Source organism: Chrysemys picta, chromosome 1 (genome assembly GCF_011386835.1).
Source record: "Chrysemys picta bellii isolate R12L10 chromosome 1, ASM1138683v2, whole genome shotgun sequence".
Classification (NCBI taxonomy): Eukaryota; Metazoa; Chordata; order Testudines; family Emydidae; genus Chrysemys; species Chrysemys picta.
This window is the reverse complement of record NC_088791.1, coordinates 131416810-131437146: the sequence shown is the minus strand read 5'-3', so window position 1 is coordinate 131437146 and position 20337 is coordinate 131416810. Positions and strand designations below refer to the sequence as shown.

At 42.5% G+C, this 20337-nt stretch overlaps 1 pseudogene; it reads right to left on the bottom strand.

Moving 5' to 3' along the window:
- Positions 1 to 19131: 19131 nt before the first annotated feature.
- LOC101933594 (claudin-6-like) lies at positions 19132 to 19782 on the bottom strand (annotated as a pseudogene).
- Positions 19783 to 20337: the final 555 nt, after the last annotated feature.

Here is a 20337-nt window from a genome sequence, read left to right as displayed (position 1 = left end):
AAGGGTTTCAGAGCCCTGACAGGCACCTTCTGTGGGACTGAAGCCCCGAGCCCCAGCAGGTGCACCCCAGCTCTCAAACTTCTGAAGATTGTTGTATGTGGCTCAGAGGGTCAGTAAGTTTGGGCACCCCTGCAATATGACATCACAGACTAAAAGGCCATTGCAACGTTGTGCTGTATATGCAGAACTGTTAGTGGGTGTGCTCTAGTCCCTGTCCATTTAGTTCTCATATGATCACACTAGAAACACCTCATCCCTTAGGCTCTGATCAGAAAAAAGCTTTTAAACATATGCTTGACTATAAGTATGACAGTAGTCTCATTGAAGCCAATGGAATTACTATATGCTTAAGGTAAGTATGTAGTTAGGTGCTTTGCTACATCAAGGCCTTTAAGATACAGCATCATTTGAGGAAATTCAAAGAAGATCATCAATATTATTAAGGGACTGGCGGGACTGATTTCTGAAGAAACAAACTGTTTGCAGTAAGGCTAAATAAAGACAAAGAGGGGACATAACTGCTTAAGGAAGGCAGTATACAGCCATGGTGGAGTGGAATTATTTAAGGTGCTATGAGGGAGGGTAACTGGGATTCAGAAAAGGAATAATTTAGGCTTGATAGTTGGAATTCTTTTCCGACTCAAGGATCTACACTCTTGAATAGTGTTGGGCCATTTAGAACTGCACTGAACAAAGCACTACAGCATATAATGTAAAAAACCTGCAGCACTAGGTGGTGAATGGATTATAGGGCTAGATTATTCCTTTCCATCGTTCTTCTGTGATCCTTGGGAATTTTCACGCTTTAAAAAAATTAGAATCTGTATAAACAGAGGTATTTTGTGTATATCCTGCGATGTGCACCAGACAAGGGATACCATCATTCTTCACGCTTGTGCACTGCTCAGGAAGCACTACTCTATATGCCCCATTGCAGTTAATGTAGTTACACTGATTTACACCAACTAAATGTCTGGCTGATCCTATTTACCATTATTGAATACCAGGAAGTATATTTGCAACATGATGCTGTGGTGTGGCACCAACAGTGAGGATCAAACACAGGACCTCTGGATCTAAAACCATGAGCTAAAAGACACTACTCAGTTGACCAAAGATGTAGCAGACTTATCAGCTACTATCTGTGGCTCAGCCACTAGAAGGGGACAAAGCACCATACAGAATAAGCATTGGTTGCATAGCATAGTAATTATAGTAAATTTTTTCTACTCAGCTTTCACATTTCCTCATTTTCATTACTGTTCTCATGAACACATGCACTATGGTGCATGATTTTCTCCCTCCCTTCCAAGCACCAGTGACCTTTTCCTCCACCTTGGGCAGCTCCAGTCACAAGGCTTTCGATTCAACTGCATCTAACAGGTGAGATCTGCAAATGGGAGCAGAGAACGGGCAGGTGACTAAAAAAATTTTTGTAAAACAAATGCCTCTTCCTGGATCTAGTATTTAATCAGGATTTCTGTGATTCAGATGAAGATGAGACATCTTCAGTTTTCTCATACAATGGCAAAGTGCCCAAAAAAATCAGATAAAACAATAAACCACTTCGACCTACACTCAGACCAGTCCCCTTCCTGAGAAACCTGAGTTTTGTGAAGCCTCTGCCCTCAGGTGCTCCTGCTTTTCACTTTCTTCCTTTACTGACAAAAGACCAGCCTTGCGTATCCTTTGATCACAGTAACAAAGGCCACCTGCTTCTGCTGACCAGCTTAGAAATGCAGCTGATCTCTTTCAGACTAGACACTCTGAGAAAAGAGGGACAATACAGCCTGGCTTTTTTCTATAGTTGCTATGATTTGCCATGGTGCACAAAACAGCTGGCTGTTGCTGACCCATCAGAACATTATCACCAAGAGGTTTGCTGGATGGGGAGCTCCAGGGAGATAGGTAGCTAGCAGGAGTGAACAGAACTAGGTACCAGATTAAGAAGCATTAATTGGCTGTGCTTGGCTTAGAAGAATTGAGTTAGGATGAATAACTAAATGTTTTCATTTACTTTACATAAAATCTTTTGAACCGTCACCTGACTTGATCTCTTGTTAATTGCTCGTTTGGTGCAACTTTCACTTAAGGATCTTTTCCCATAGTAAGGTCAGAGAGGAGAATATCTGAACAGTGCCTAGCACAATTGTGCCTTGATATTTTTGGGGGTCCTTAGGTGCCATCATAATATAAATAATGAACAACAACAACATGGAAATAAGGGACTGGAGTCTTCTCTCATTTGCCTGGTGTCAATCAGGGTTAACTCCACTCAAGTCACGAGCACTATACTGATATAGAAGTGGCATAAATGGGGGGAGAATCAGACTCTGAATGTGTGTGACTGTGAAAAAAAAGTTTTCTAAACTGAAAATCACTTATGTATGATAACACTGGTCTACAATTTTTGAGAAGTCGTCTGCTTCAGAGATAAAATGTGCTATTTATTATGTATTTTGATGTGCTGAATTCAAATATGACAATTAAAACAACTGATTGGCTACTGTTTCTAAGATATTTAAGTTTTTACATTTTATGTCTATGTATATTGTGTAGATAGTGGAGTTTTAATCATAAATTGTAAACCGAGGTCTTTTCATGTGCTTATGGTTGCTTTACATGATAATATTTCACCTGTCCTATTTATGTAACACTTTAAAAATCAGCAAAAGGGTTATATAAATAAAATTTATTATGAAACAAAAGGCAAAAAACTATTATGTACATAGTTTAGTCCTATTCAGTGTCTACTCGGCGCTTCTTGGCTTGTCTCTTGTATTCATTAAATGGAGCATCTCTTGTCACTGTTCAGCAATAGTCTGCAAGCATTGATGGGCTCCATTTATTGCCACTAACTGGAAGGCTTTCCATGCCGTCTTTTCCTTGCCACACAGTGCATGGTCAAATGCATCATCTCGAAGAAGTTCACGAATCTGAGGACCAATAAAGACACCTTCCTTTATCTTAGCTTCACTTAACCTTGGAAATTTTCCACAGAGGTACTTGAAAGCTGCTTGTGTTTTGTCAATGGCCTTGACAAAGTTCTTCATCAGACCCAGCTTGATGTGTAAGGGTGGTAACAAAATCTTCCTTGATTCAACAAGTGGTGGATGCTGAACACTTTTCCTCCCAGGCTCCAATGACTGTCGGAGTGGCCAATCTTTCTTGATGTAGTGGGAATCTCTTGCATGACTATCCCATTCGCAGAGAAAACAGCAGTACTTTGTGTATCCAGTCTGCAAACCAAGCAAGAGAGCAACAACATTCAAATCGCCACAAAGCTGTCACTGACGTTGGTCATAGTTTATGCAACTCAAAAGTTGTTTCATGTTGTCATAGGTTTCCTTCATATGGACTGCATGACCAACTGGAATTGATGGCAAAACATTGCCATTATGCAGTAAAACAGCTTTAAGGCTCATCTTCGATGAATCAATGAACAGTCTCCACTCATCTGGATCGTGAACGATGTTGAGGGCTGCCATCACACCATCGATGTTGTTGCAGGCTACAAGATCACCTTCCATGAAGAAGAATGGGAACAAGATCCTTTTGATGGTCACGGAACATGGAAACCCTAACATCACCTGCCAGGAGATTCCACTGCTGTAATCTGGAGCCCAACAGTTCTGCCTTACTCTTGGGTCGTTCCAAATCCCTGACAAGGTCATTCAGTTCACCTTGTCTTATGAGGTGTGGTTCAGAGGAGGAGGATGGGAGAAAATGTGGGTCCTGTGACATTGATGGTTCAGGACCAGAAGTTTCATCCTCTTCCTCTTCCTCGTCTGACTCAAGTGAGAATGATTCTGGTACATCAGGAACCGGCAGTCCTTCTCCGTGGGGTACTGGGCGTATAGCTGATGGAATGTTTGGATAATGCACAGTCCACTTTTTCTTCTTTGACACACCTTTCCCAACTGGAGGCACCATGCAGAAGTAACAATTGCTGATATGATCTGTTGGCTCTCTCCAAATCATTGGCACTGCAAAAGGCATACATTTCCTTTTCCTGTTCAACCACTGGCAAAGATTTGTTGCACAAGTGTTACAGCATATGTGTGGGGCCCACCTCTTGTCCTGATCTCCAGTTTTGCAGCCAAAATAAAGGTGATAGGCTTTCTTAACCATAGTGGTTATAATGCACTTTTGTGATGCAAAAGTCACTTCACCACAAACATAGCAGAAGTTATCTGCACTGTTCACACAAGTACGAGGCATCTCTGCTCACTTTGCCTAAACAGAAATGTGTCCCTTTGCAAAATCAAACACTGACAAATAAGAGAGCACAACACTGTATGATTTCTAGAGCTGATATAGGACAATTTGTTCAGCAGAGTGATGTAAGCTTCGTTATGATTGCATCATCCATGACTTCTAGGAATAACATGATGCAATTCATATCATGTATGACGCAATACCAGCTTCAGATTGCATCATTCATTGTTTTGCCTAAAAAGCAAGTACTGTCCAAACCCAGTCACAACTTTATTCATAGATCTAGTCAAAGATGTATTTTAGTCATTTCTGGTTTAAATTGAGATCCCTTCCCTTTATAACTCACTTATCCTCCACCATTCCCAAGTCAAGGGTCATATATACTGACCCAATAGCATATCTTGAAAACTAGAGCCAATCAACAATTTTAAGCATCATTTTCATTCTCAGTGACCCAGAATTAGTAAAGTTTGACTACATTTATTTCAGAAGCATTTTGGCTGTAGAGCAGTGTAATCAGTATAATAGAATTAGTGATATTCAACTACCTGAAGGGGGTTCCAAAGAGGATGGAGCTCGGCTGTTCTCAGTGGTGACAGATGACAGAACGAGAAGCAATGGTCTCAAGTTGCAGTGGGGGAGGTCTAGGTTGGGTATTAGGAAACACTAGGAGGGTGGTGAAGCACTGGAATGGGTTACCTAGGGAGGTGGTGGAATCTCCATCCTTAGAGGGTTTTAAGGCTTGACAAAGCCCTGGCTGGGATGATTTAGTTGGGGTTGGTCCTGCTTTGAGCAGGGGGTTGGACTAGATGACCTCCTGAGATCTCTTCTACCCCTGATCTTCTCTGATTCTATGATTATTCAAATATATAACAAACATAATTGATTGATCACACTTGTTACGCTAAAAGCTTAAGTGCTGCAAAACCAGAATTCCATTTTGGTCATGTGCCACCTATCACCTCATCCCTGCTAGGACACTGCCTGGAAATTCCCAGGTTTTCATAGGGACTCCAGGTCAAATTCATCCCAGGGTAGCAGCACTGAAAATGTATAAAGGTGAATTTGACTCTCCAAGACTAATTGCCAGAGAGTACAGAAAAGCTTGTGGGAATTATGGAATAACTATATTGTTATGTGTGCCCAGGAATATAGTGCATATATGCATACTTGTGAAGGCTTCCCTGCCTATCAGTTCTTTTTTTCATAATATTCCTGTGCCCACTAAGACCTCTTCCCCCCTATCACTTACCTTGTCTATAGCCTCTGATCTCTTCCTTTACCGCCCAATGGGGCTGATGCGGATGTTGGAGTTTGATCAGCTGCAGTAGCTGTCAGAGACTCTCTGACGTGCTCAACCTCTGCCAGGCCATTGGATCCAGCATGTGCTCTGGCCTCAGGTTTCCCAGTTGGCAGTACAAGAGCTGAAGCAGTGCCATTGGGCAGGACTCGGTCAATAACCAAAACAGAAATAGGAGCAACATTGAGAATGTGTGGATATTATTTTTAATGTTCATGATGCCCATGGAAGTGAGAGGATAAAATAACTGGTTAGAGTCATGTGGTGTTTGTGGGTGGGTCCTCCACATAGCTGTGTCAATGCAGCTCACCCATGATCTGCAGAACCCTTTGATCCTCCAGTCTTGAGCCTTCTTTCAATTCCACAATGCACCTGAATCTTCAACTACAGGCATTACTGTCATTCCAGGCCTTGGACTACTATACAGTTCTACCAATATACCTCAAGCCTGACTTGCAGCCCCTCCCAGAACCAGGCTCTCTACCTTTTTCTATCAGGCACCTACTGCTGGACAAAATTGCCCATCTTGGGCAATTTTATCAGAGCACTTCCTATCCCTGGGCCATTCTTGAGAAATTGCATCCAATTACACCTCTATCTCGATATAACACGACCCGATATAACACGAATTCGGATAGAACGTGGTAAAGCAGCGCTCCGGCGGGGCGGGGCTGCGCACTCCGGTGGATCAAAGCAAGTTCGATATAACGCGGTTTCACCTATAACGCAATAAGATTTTTTGGCTCCTGAGGACAGCGTTATATCGAGGTAGAGGTGTATTTGTTTTTCCAGTGTGGAGAGTCACTCAGAGATTAAACTGAAGCCTTCAAATACTTCTGATACTAAACAAGGATGGTAAATTATCAGTCATGGTACAGAAAAGGCAAAAGTATTCAATAAATATTTCTCTTCTGTATTCAGAAAGAAGCAATGTCATGTTTTCATATTTTACAGCAACAACATACTTTCTATTCCATCAGTAGCCAGGGAAGATGTTAAACACCAACTATTGAAATTTAAATCTGCAGGACCAAATAACTAGCTCTCAAGAGTTTTAAAACAATTGGCCCAGAAGCTCTCTGAACTACTAATATTGATTTTTAGCAAGTCTGGGAATACAGCGGACATTCCAGAGGATTGGGAAAGAAGCTAACATTGTGTTAATATTTGAAAAGGTCAATGAGGTGACCTGGCTAACTATAGGCATGTTAGCCTGACACTAATCCCAGGCAAAATGTTCGGGGCAACTGCCCCTGTATTTTCTCTCAGTGGCCTAGCTAGCTTCTCACTCCCCAGCCATTGCCTTTGTGAGTGGAAACCTGACTGGGGTATTTGAACGCTGGGAACTCTGCAGCCTGGACTGCCCAAGCACACCTGTTTGCTTTCTCTTCAGAGTTAAGAGATAGTTAAGTGTATTGCTACTGTTATAAATTACCACACAGTACTTCCTATGCAAGCCTGCTAGACTCCTAAGATAAAAAGCATTACAGAGACAGCATTAAAAACAATAACAGAACCTATATGTATGCTAATAAGCTTCCCAGATATCACCTTAATTCTATCCTGGGCTCTGGCAGGAGCAGTCCTTCAATCCCCAGTCCCCGGGACTTCCTTTGTGGTCACAAGTTCATCACAGTCTCAACTCAGAACTAGCACCTTCATAGCACGTTTAGTTCACCCTTTATAGAGGTCAGGGGTGTTTGATCTGGAGTTTCCAGGAGCAGATAATTAGTCAACAATGAGTTTACCTTCCCAGGCCATAGCCTCAATAAGGGTGGATTCAAAGTCAGTCATTTTCATTTCTCAGGTACTTTCATGGGTATTGTTCCAAAAAGTCCATTGAAGTTCCTAATGCCTTCCAGAAATTGCATTAGTCAATCTCCTAAAGAAGATGCATAGATACAGTTCCACAGTAGCACATACACAATTGCATTATTAATACAATGGATCCCAAAGATGTTAAACTTAAGTCAATAAAGTACATTCAGGATATTGTCAGTCTGTCACAGTAGGCTGGTTTGGGATGCAATCAGTAAAGAATTAAAAGATGGTAGCATAATTAAGACAATCAACATGGTTTTATGGAAAACAGGTCTTGTCAAACAAATAATAATAATACCCAGCTCTTATATAGAGCTTTTCATCAGTAGATCACAGCATTTAACAAAAGAAGTCAGTGACATTATCCCCATTTTACAGGTAGGGAAGCTAAGACATAGGGAACTCTGGGCAAGGTCACCCAGATGGGAAGTGGCAGAGCTGGGAATAGAATGCAGGATTCCAGAGTGCCAGTAGTGTACTCTATCCATTAGGTCATGCTGCTTCTTTGAACTTGTTGTTTTTATGAGATCACAAGTTTGACGATAAAGGTAAATATTTCACCATAATATACTTGTATTTCAGTCTGACATTTCATTTAGTTCCTCATGAAGTTCTGATAAGAAAAGAAAATTAGCACTACACAAAATCTATGTAGGCCAAGTTAAATGGATTATAAATTAGTTAACTGATAGACCACAAAAAGTAATTGTGAATGGGGAATTGTCACACAATGAGGGTGTTTCTACTAGAATCCCACAGGGATGTGCATTTGACCCTATGCTATTCAGTACCTTTTTCTGGAAGAAAATAATACATGATTTCTACTAACATTTGCAGATGTTACAAAATTGTTACAGTGATAAATAATAATGGGGGGTGGGAGGGAGAACAGCTATATAGACCAACCTGAATCACTTGATAAGGTGGGCTCATTTGAGCAACATCCCTTATAACACAGCCAAATGCAAGATCACAAGTCTAGGAACAAAGAATGAAGGTCACACTTGTAATATGTGGGGTGGGGGGGTAGGGGATTTTGTATCCTGGAAAGCAATGGCTCTGAAAAGGACTTAGGGATCATGGTGGGATAACCAGTTGCACATAAACTCCCAGTGTGTGATGCTGTAGCTAAGAGAATGAAAGTGATCCTTGGATGCATGAACAGGAGTGGGAGTGGGAACATGGTATTACTGCTGTATATGGCATTGGTTAGACCATTACACAAACTTCAAAAAGGATGTGAATAATTGGAAAAAGAATGATTTGCAGTCTGGAAAACACGTCTTATACGGAGAGATGACAGAAACGTAATCTCTTCAGTTTATCCAAGAGAAAGTTAAGAAGTCACTTAATCATAGGCTACACATACCTACATGATGGTAGATGGCTCTTTAATCTAGCAGAAAAAGGGATAATGAGATCCAATATTTGGAAGGTGATGCTAGACAAATTCAGACTAGAAATAAGACAGACTATTTTAGCAGTGAGAAAAATTAACCATTGAAACAACTTACCTAGGGGCGGTGATGGGTTTTCTATCACGTGACGTCTTGAAGTCAAGCCTGGATGTCTTTTTAAAAGGTGTGCTATCGATCAAACAGAAGTAATGGCTTGATGCAGGAACTACAAAGTGAGGTCCTGTGGCTTGTTTATGCAGGAGGTCAGACCAGTTGATCACAATGATCCCTTCCAATCTCAAAATATATGAATATATGAAAAACTCATTAAACTCATTTCGCTTGTGGTTAAAACAAGGATTTTTATCTGTGTCCCCTCAGAGGGGATAGGCTCATGCACTAAAGCATTATTTGCAACAGCGAGTCACCACAGATAGAAAAAAGAGGTGCAGATTGGCCAACTGAGAGAGAAGGCCCCCCCACAGGACTGTTTACACTCGCTGTATCTGTGGCAGACTCAAACAAAGTTTTCATGTGCTTTAAAGTGATCCCATAGACAGTTACGTATCCGCTGCGCCAAAAGGCCCCCTTTTTCCCCCTTCCAGGGTTCCACTTACTGTAAAAAAATGGAACTGGTAAACCTATACTGCTCCATAAACAGTGCAGCACAGTGTCTGTTGCAATTCTGTGCAATTTACTGTAATCATATATACTTAAGTGAAATTTACATTATCATTATGAACTGCTCTTTGGAAATGATCCTTTTTCAACCTATAGCTATTAGCGCATTGGTGCTGCCAGGACAAAGTTGTCAGCACCAGCAGAAGCAATTTCATCAAGTTTCTTTTTACATAGACCCACGGCTCATATTAGCCCCACTGCCTCCTGGATTTTTAATATTTTTTCCTCTCTCTACCCATGCAGTTTGACTCTTCTGATGAAATTAAAATAATGTCAAGAATGAAGAGTTTTAGCCCGTGCTAAAAATAGCGCTGATCATCAGCAGGGGACGCGATTTGTCAGCCATGTGCAACAAAGATGACCTCTTTGTCAGGTCTAGTCTGCAGCAGGCGGTGTCTGCTCATGGTCTACTTTTACATTGGCTCAAAAATAAACAGCAAGTTCCTCTGGCTGGCCTCCCTTCCCAAACGCAGGCATGGAACATTCTGTACAAGGAAGCACTCACAATCGTTCGAGGGGCCAACTCTAATGAAGTTAATTGATGCATCAACGACGTGTGTTAAACATGAATGCTTTTCTAATATGGCCATGAGTTGCACAGATATGCATTATATTATTGCACGGTAAACACAGTACAGTACATTTGGGATATCCTACGGACGTGAGTTGAGAGAGAATGCATTTATTTTCGCAAAATAGGGTCTTTGTGCTCAGATCTGGAACTTATGTAACGTGCCAGGGACACCAGAATATATCACCTACTTTTATACCAACAGTTGAGTAAACCAGAAATGTGTGTGATGTTTTACAGAAAAAATTAACCCAAATAAACAAAAAGTCACTTTCCTATGTGGATTACATCTTTTAAATAAACAAAAAGGGGGCTGAGGAGAGGGGAAGGGGGAAATTTAAAGCTGAAGCAACATGAAAGTTGTTAGAATAGAGTCATTTGCTAAATCGACCCCTGCCTTAACCCTCCCCTAAATACACAAATTAAGAAAATACTACGCAGAGCAGGGGGGTAGAGAAAGTGGGATACGGTGTAAAGAGTATAGATCGGATTCTTATTTATGCTAAGACCACTGTATACTATTTGATAGTGTGAAAGGGCCTTAACGTGGGAGCAAATTATATTTATACCCACTTTAAGACCCGTTTTCACTGTCAGAGTGGTGTAAAGCAGCATTAGTGTAAACAAGAATCAAACTCTATATCCTTGCCTTGAAGCAGTAGGTATGATACAGAAGTGACCTTGGTGCAGGCAGCATAGATGTTCCCACTGTCCCAGCTCTATCAGCATGTTGGGATTAATGTCTTCATAGACATAAGATAACATTGTTGATAACATCCCGGCTGGAGGGAAATCATTTGGGTTTGGGAGAGAAGTATCGGAGGAGGGAATACACAAGGTCTCTCTATTACGGCCTTCCTTAAGCACAAATAATCATTAGTTTAGCTACAGACCTCCTGTACTACAACATACCCTGGTTGGAAAGACAAAACTTCATGGGAGGAATGAACGTGATCCAAAGTCAGCTCAAAAGGCACATGTAATAATTTGTTTAAGCATGCAACACCCTTCAGACACAGGATATATTACAAATGCATTTCAGTTTGGTGCTTATGATCTGCGCTGTGCCAGTCTGCTGGGGCAGAGGGAAAGACAGTGTTCAGTGCTGTCTCAAAAATGATACAGCAGAAACAGAACGGATCCAGAGATAGATAATGTAACTGATTAGAGGCATGGAAAGACCTTCATATGAGGAGAGATTAAAAAGAGTGGGGCTATACAAAGGAATGAATGGTTTAGAGAAGTTATATTGTGTGCTCCTGTTTACCCTCTCTCATAAAACGGGAACAAGGAGTCATTCAAGGAAATTTAAAGGCAACCTTTTAAAAATAATACAATTAACCTTGAGTGCCACAAGATCACTAAAGCCAAGAGCTTAGCGAAGTCAAAAAAGGATTAGATTATTCATATGAATAATGGGAACATCCAGTTACACTAGGTACGATAAATGCATATCTATAAATATTTGGGATATAGATAGTAAAGCTTCAAGTCGTAAACCAACCTCTAACTTCCTATGGGTAGGAAGAAATTTCCCCCATGGACAGATTATTTCATAATTATCCAGTATGGAATTTTCTGCACCGTTCTAAGATCCATCTGGTACAGATCATTGTGAAAGACAGGATATTGGGCTAGATGGTCCCACTGGTCTGATTGGTACATGGCAATTGCTATTTTCCTTTAAAAACTGAAATAAGAATCATGCCACCTCTGTACTCTCTACATCCCTGATTCAGCAAAGCACTTGAACATGTGTTTAACTTTAGGGCTGTTTGAAAGTCCCATTGAATTTAATGGGACTTGTACACATGGTTAAGTGCTTTGATGAATAAGGATGGATTTAGGCATGTGCTTAAATGATTTGTTGAATCAGGATCTAATCTCTCTTCTAAAAAAAAAAAAAAAGGCGTGGGTGACTGGAAACCGCACATTGCTGGGGCTACACAAGGCCCCCTAATGCTATAGAACTCCAAGCAGTAACTTGTCCTACTTAGAATTAAATTTGGTCTTGTTACAATGAGAAACAATGGGAGCTAAAGGATGGTTTTGTAGTTAAGGCACTGCATAGACGCAGGAGACCTGGGTTCAATCCCATCCTCTGCCACTGACTTCCAGTGTGACCTTGGGTCAGTCACATCAGCATTCTGTTCCTCAGTTTCCCCATCTATAAAATGAGGGTTTATAGCACTTCCCTTCCTCACAGGGGCGTTGTGGGGATAAAGTCATTAATGTTTGTGAGATGCTCGGACACTGTGGTTGTGGGAACCATATAAGCAGATATAAGCTAAAGAGGAAAGGAAGGCTTTAAAGAACGTCACAGTGGGAGTATTTTAAGTGATACAGAATAAGCCTAAATGCTTTACTTTCATTGCTTGTTTCATCATTTTTCTTACCATTTTTGCCAGTTTCTGGCATTCTTTATCTCTGTATAGCCTGTCTTTTCCTCTCCATTTGCTCTGGTGGAGAAATCATGCATAGGCTATGTGTACACTTATGGCCGTATGCGCAACACGGACACTGCATGCCCCCCGCCACAGGTATAAACAGCAGTGTAAACAGTGAGGCACTGCTTAGGTGAGTACACTGGGGCATGTAGCTATGCATATGCTACACACTATCACCACTGTAGGCAAGGGCTGAGAGATGGACTTGAGCCATGAAATCCAGATCCATATTTAAAAAACAAAACAAAAATTGGGGCGGGTGGAGAGGTTTAGAAAGTAGGGTTTTGGCTCAGCCCATTACAGAAAAAGCACCAGTCACAAAGTTCAGGTATGGAGTCAAACTTCCATGTGATTTGGGAGGCTTTGCATGTGGAAGTTCAGTTCAGGCTCATCTCTCTGGTCACAATGCTGAATTCATGACACTGAGATCCTTTCCACAGCACCAAGTCTATGTCATTATAAACACAACACTGTGATTTCCCTGCAGGCTGAAGCAGAAGGGGAAGCTAGGCAGCAAACAGCGGAGAACTTGTTTAAAAAGCAACAACAAAACCCTTCAATAACATCAACTGCAAAACATAAGAGAATCCTGGTCCTAGAAAAATGTTCTCTTAATTCTGGTTTGCCTGTGTGCAAATCTCTGCTTAAGTAAATACTTAGAGGCAGAATTTTGGTGCTGGCCTCCTTCATTGCAGACACAATTTTATGTACACAAATCCTACCACCAAGACATGCAAGTACCCACAGATCAGGCATTAAGATTTCCAAAGGGTAAGATTTAAATGTGCAATTAATTGTAAGTGCAAAAATGCAGGCACAATTAATTATAGTCTCAAAATTGTATCTGCAAAAACAATGGCCAGGTTGAGACCCTTTCAAAATCAGGTCCTTAAAGAGAATGAGTCACTGATACACCATAGAGAACATTCCAGATGGGTAGTGTAGCAATAAGTGCCAAGGGCTGGTCCCCCTGTATCTGGGAAAGGGCAGAGAGGTGAGCAGTTTGGGGGAGCGAGAAGTAGTTGCATGCATGTGAGGTATGCATTACAACAGGTTGGAGTTTTAGGTCATGTCACTCTTACAGGGTGAGCTGCACTTTAAACCACTGTTAGTCCCTCTCAAGTGTACCCTGGACGCAACGAGTGTGGATTCCTGCACTACCCTCAATGGGTGGAGCCCCTGTTTCCCAACCATATTAACCTGACAGGCCTAGCCATGTTTCTCACCTGTAAACTGTTTTCCTCAGTGGACCAGTGACAATGGCTGATTAAAGGTGACTAGAAACAGCTTCTTCAAAACAAAGTATTGTTTATTCCCCCAAAGGTGCGTAGTACACAGAACAAAGAAAAAAAAAAACACTAAAGGCCTCTACGCACCTATTTCCCCTTACCTAAACCTTAACTTTCCCTGCAAGCTTTTGTGAATTCCCTTCAGCCCAGTTACCTCCATCTCTGGGGTGGGAGGTGCAGTCTATCCTGCTGCATTCTCTCATCCTCTGTGGTGTTGTCTCTGCCCTTGTCTCACCCTGGGCAGCTGCTGACCACTCACTTAACTCCTCCTTTTCTGTAGGTGTGCACCTTTAAGGTTCAGCATTCCCTTTGATCCTAGGTTCAGGCCTGAGAAGAATAAACCTTGCCAGCCTTGCTAGAGCCAGGCAGGGAGCATTCTCCAATTAATAGCTTCCCCATTGTTTCCTCAAGGACCTCTGGAATTCTCTTGGACTGTACCTTATCTTTGCCATTGTTGTTTCCAGTTTCTTCCTCCCCACCCCAACTTTGATTTAACTCCTTACAGTCAAGCAGGATGATATCGAACACGTAAACTGAGGCAAAATAATAATACACATAACTTCCTCAATTCAACAACCTCTGGTTCTAGAACAACAGGCCCAACACATTGAGAAGTGATCCCCTCTGTTTGCACGCACACACCCCTCTATTCTGACTGACTCACATTACCACCTACTGGCCTTAGCTGCCACATGGGAGAAGATGTTATGAAAAGTTTCAGAAACAAAATCAAGGAGGAGGAAATTCACCCCAGTGTGTACAGAACCAGAGCAAGACCCTACAAACCTTTCACATCCTACCTTATAGATTCAGATTGTATAGAGGGGCCTTATACTGATGCACTGCAATGGAGTGAATTAAAGGATAGTAAAATCTTGGGGGGAAAGCATGGGGGAATCGAGCATATCCTCATTGTTTATATGTGATATCCTCTATTGCTTTTACTTGACTACTCAGTTTAGTACAGTCCCAAAAAATCAGTAGCTTCTTACAACAGGCAATGTAACCTAGTACACCACTTCTGAGAGACAGACGTTAAACAACCCCTCTCTGATGTGCAGTTCCTGGGTGGCTCAAGAGTAGCTTGCACGTCAGAGGTGGCACATGGAATGTACCCCGCAGTCAGCACCTGCCTTCATCCTTAACATGGGGGAGATGCTCCACTGAGAGTGCCAGCATGCAGGGCTGTTTCAATCTGAAAGCTCACTGTAGTGATTTAGATTTATTTTCCTGTCACCACCACAACTGTGGCTGCTCTTGCAAGAAGGCAGCGCCCGCTACTTTGCTGAAAGACAATCCCTGTAACTTCCAGCTGTGAGCATGTGTGGTCAGGCTTTTGTGGGCAAAAAGTGGTGGTTTCCTATTTCCATAGTTGATTTCAACTTGTAAGCACAGTATCAAAAAGACTAAAGCCCACAGTGACTCACCCCAGTTACGTTAAGCAAAACATCTTAACTCTTTTGTGCGAGTCAGGTGCATTGATCCAGTACCTGCTGATAACCTTGCCATCTCTCTTTATTTCCCTGCTCGCCACTCTTTCCCTTTCTTGTGCAATTTGTCCTAGCTTTTCAGCATTAGAGTAGGGTCTGGAATACATGCAACTTCTGATGGAGGATTTGCAGCAGAAGTTGAATGAACCCAGCAAATGAGGATCCAGTTGCTTTTTTATCTGTTTAAAAACTTATATCAAATGATAGACATCAGAAAGGGGGATGCCTAGGAAGGTTCCTAGATGTTAGAGTGTCCAGAGCTCTGCAGAAATGGGGCTTACCTGGGTATAGACAACAGATGTCAGGGAGATTGTGGGCCTGGATCCAACCCCCATTAAAGTCAGTGGGAGTCTTTCCATTCACTTGAATGGGGTTTTTAAATCAGGCCCTATGAAATTTGGATCTAGAGGTATCCTGGCCTCCAATCACCCTGAATCGGACAGGTAAATTACTGGAAAGTCATTGTCATGTAAAGGGATTGGCAGGTAGAATATTCATGTGCCTAGACAGATGTTGCTCGGTAAAGTGTGGGCTTTCCCCAGGGTGGTACCCAGTGCACCATTGCTATAGAGAAAGCTATGTGCAGTAAAGGGAGAAAAGCCCTTTCCCATTTAACACAGCGTTCTGTGCTTTTATAATATGAAACACTCTTTTCTATTTTTCTTTCAAGCTCTGGAGGCTTGATTTCCCTCCAAACTTTTGACCCTAACTCAGACCTGTCTGGGGTGACCCCTGCCTCGCTGATACATAGTCATAGATTTTTGCTTTCTATTTCCAAGCCAGATCCTTCTTCTCTCAAGCAGCTAGCTCTCTAGGAGTGAGCATGCAGATTACGCTGCTTTCTAGTACTGCATTACTGAGCTGTTTAAAGGCAGACAGGGAAACCCCATTGCTTGAGAGATTTAAAACTGAACTGGAAAAGGCACTGAGCAACCTACTTTAGGGAGAAATCTTTCCTCGGCAGGAAGAGAAATTAACACTGCAGGTTTTTTCCACCTCTGGCGATAAGTCTGGCCAGGGCAACTGGGGCTATACTGATCTCTAGAACATCCCCTGGTAAGCGCTCCTAAAGATCCCACATGCTTCCCTTGAAATAAACTAAGAAAAAGGAAAAGCCAGGGTAACATTGCCTGACCTCCTTCAGGGTAAGAATCCAGGATTGCTAGGGAGGCAGTGTAATTTACACCACCCAGTGGCTGCCTGGTTGAATCTAGTTCCATTTACCCACCTGGAGTGAGTTAAACTTGCCATTTGAAACCTTTTACGTTGCCTATTTTTGTTTTAACTTTGAAAGCTGAACTCTGCATTTATACTATTATTTTGCATGGGATTTCCTATATTTTTTAGAAGAGATAAAAATAAGGCTTGTGTAATCTCTTTGAATTTGAGCTCTTTAGTTCTTCAAACCAACCAGTGTGCACTTAACTATCTATGTACTTTTGACCCGAGTGTTTGCAGTGATATAATTTCAGGATGTGCACACATGTCCAATACATATGGTTTTAATTGCACATACCTGCAGTCTTCAAAGGGCCATAACGTTGTTAAATCAAACCCAGTTTTAATCACACTACGCAAAGATGTTAGTCCTCAATGAGGACTATGCCAAACTTCACAGTTCTGTCATTCTTTCTGCAGCCATGTTAAAAAAGAGCCATGGTTATTGCGGGGAAGGGGATTCGAAACACAGCCATTACTCAACAATCGCTGCTGAGATTTTACTTCCACTTGCCAAAAAAAAATTGCATCTTCAAGCAGACCAAGAAAAGGATTTAGCTCCAAAGGTGAAGTTTTCAGAAAGTTACAGACATAGATCCAGTGAAATAGAAGGTTACAACAGGAAGTGTTCTACAGCCTGAACAATTGTGTTTGCGGCTAACAGCACAGAAGCTGAAAACATATTTATACAAGAGAACTGTATTAGCAGGAATGCCAGGGATTCCTCTGGTGTAAACCCAGCATAGGTGATTTTATGCTTCCCCTTCTCTACCCTCTGCATAGGAGGAGTCTTGTGGATGAGGAGAGGCAAGAAGAGAACATGGCCAGAGGTGGGAGGAGGCAGAGGAAGTCCATTGCACTCTGGTGATCCTCAGCCAACTGAGCAATAGCAAGGGCCCCCCACTAGCCAGAGTAACTTGGGGCAGCCTTTAGGCTGCTCTAAATTTCACCTAGGGACTACTTGATCCCCAGTCAGGCCAAGAATCAGGGGAGCATCAAGGTGGCCTTCCACCCACCCCAACAATCCAAGTCATGCCACAAGCAAAGCTGAGCCAGACCCAGTATCTTATTTTTCCAAAACATCAGATTTATGCTTTAAATGCTTGAAGCAATTTTTTTTTACTTCTATTCATTTATTTCAAAATAGGCACAAGCTGATAAATGCACTGTAGCATGCGTAGGATGAGCATTTCATCCTGCCTGCTAATGACTCTTGGAAGCTTTAGTAGCATCTTTTCATTAATAAAACTATTATTTATTCCATACTTTCACTTCTAGACAAAAGAGACACGGAGGTAATTGTCTTGGACATTCTGCTAGTCAAAATTAACCAGAATGTAAGCAACACAGAAATGAGACAAAGTTGCGGAAAGGAAAAGATGAGTAGGACACTGCACAATGCTAAACTTCATCTGGGTATGTAAACAAAAATCATAGTTTTTAAGAAAAAATATGACTTCTCACTGCCCATCTAATAATTCAATTACAAGACATCAACATGTCAAAATAGCTCCGGATTCCTTTGCACTGAAAAACAGTCTGTGTGTGTCCATCCCTGGCAGTTAGCAATTACATGTTGCCATTTTAAACTCTAGTTTAGACCCAAATATTATCCCCAAAGCTGTCAAGGGATACATGTTCAGCAAGAACTGTTAGAGATGTTTCTAAACTGCAGGATTACTTGGCACACAGCTTTTTATTGATTTTGTTTTTGTTTGTTTATAAAGAGAAATAAGTGGGGGCAGAGGGGGAGGAGAGAGCTAATATGATATGGAGATGTTCACCAGAAGGTCACTAGGCTGAATTCAGCTCAGGTGAAATGTATTGGTCTATCTCAAATTAGGTATTGATCTCTGTCCAATTTCAAGTTCAAAAGGGAAAACAACAAAGAACCACCACCATCCTTGCTAGCCATTTAAGCTGAGAAGACAAGGGTTGACTGCGCCTGGAAATTTAACTTCCCCTCACCTTTTGAAGTAGTCCCTCCAACATGAGACCACGTCAGATGCTACATCCAAGAGCATCACATACACACGGAGGAATGGAAATGACAACAAAGAACTCTGTGCTTTCAGTGGAGATCAGATATATATACCCAACAATGCCTTCTGGGATCTCTCCACCAGAAAGGAATGGAGCCTCCTGTGGGCAACTCTGTTCACTCTCACCAGGGATCACAACTGAACCAACAACATCTCATGACCCACAGTAATGCAAGCAGTTGATCGATATAACATCATCAGAAAGGACCCCTGATCGTCAGCCATCACCAGGAAGAGATCATCGACTGACCCAACACACAGAGCAGACTCTCTGTGTCATACCTTGGTTATAACCCTGATTTTCAAGGGTCAAGGAAGTCCTAGACATCCATATATGGCAAGAGTTGTCACAACCCTTTAACTACTCTTAACCACCAAAGGCAGATTAAATACAGGTCAACGGTTGCATAGACTGCCCATGTCAAGAGATGGATTTTTGAACTGATGCCAGACACATGCTTCCTTTAAAGCAATCATCCCCCTTTTCTCCAAAAAGGCGTAATTGTTAAACTCTACCAGCAAAGGAGCCAGTACCATTGGTCCAACATGAAAGGACACCACCCCCAAACCAGCCAGCTTTGCAACAGGGAGTCTCATGTGGAGAGGGGGCTCCGCCCTCCACCCACCCCCACTGAGAAACCCCAGGCCGCCTGCCCCTCAGACATAGTTTTTGCTGGGATAGTCACTGCGGGGCTGGGAGACGGCGGCAGTGTAACAGGCGCTGTAGTTGGTGCTCTTCTCGGGATAGGTGCAGTAGAGGAGGCCGCCCCCCAGAACCAGCAGGGCCACGGCAGCCCAGCCGATGTAGAGCGAGGCCCCCAGCTTCCTCTTCTGAGCTTCGGACACCGGCGGGTTGTAGAAGTTCTGGATGATCGTGTTGGCCAACCAGCATATGGGGATGAGGCAGAGGATGCTGGAGACCAGAAAGACGGCTCCAGAGACCATCATGATTTACACCTTGGAGCCTTCGTCCTCCACGCAGTTCATGCACTTGGTGCCCACAACGCTCACCAGCAACACCAGCACCAAGATGACCATCATGTCATGGGCGGCCTGCAGGTCCTGGGGCAGCACCAGCATGGAGTTGTAAACCTTGCACTGCATCTGGCCTGTGCTCTGCACAATGCAGATCATCCACAGCCCCTCCCGGTTGTTCTGCGCCACCACAATGTTGTTGCCAATGAAGGCCATCACCTTCCACATGGGCAGGGCACAGGAGATGATGGAGCCCAGCCATCCCACCACCGAGAGCACCATGCCCAAGATCTGGAGATCTGCTGAGGCCATGATTGGGTGGGAAGGTGCCTGTCTCTCTGCAGTAACTTTCCTTCCAAGGTACGGCTCCTCCCCCTCAGCCCCAGCACAGGCGCTCTGTGTCGCAGCCCAGCAAATTGCAACAGGCAGCAGACAATAACAGGCAGCCTGACCATGTCCCCCATCACTATCAAGTCCTGTGTTTTGGATGATTTTGTTAGTTGTTTTAAAAAAGTCTCATCCACATCTTCTTCCTGATTGCATGGTCTATAGTAGACCCCTATCACGACATCACCCTTGCTTTTTACCCCTTTTATCCTTAACCAGAGACTTTCTGCAGGTCTGCCACCCACTTCCATCTCAACCTAAGTCCAAGTGCATACATCTTTGATATACAAAGCAACACTTCCCTCCTTTTTCTCTGCCTGTCCCTCCTGAACAAGCTGTACCCTTCTATACCAATATTCCAGTCATGTGAATTATTCCACAAATTTCTGTGATGCCAACTACGTCATATTTGTGATTATTCACTAGTATTTCTAGTTCTTGCTGTTTATTCCCCATACTCCTTGCATTAGTATACAAACAGCTAAGATGTTTGTTAGATTT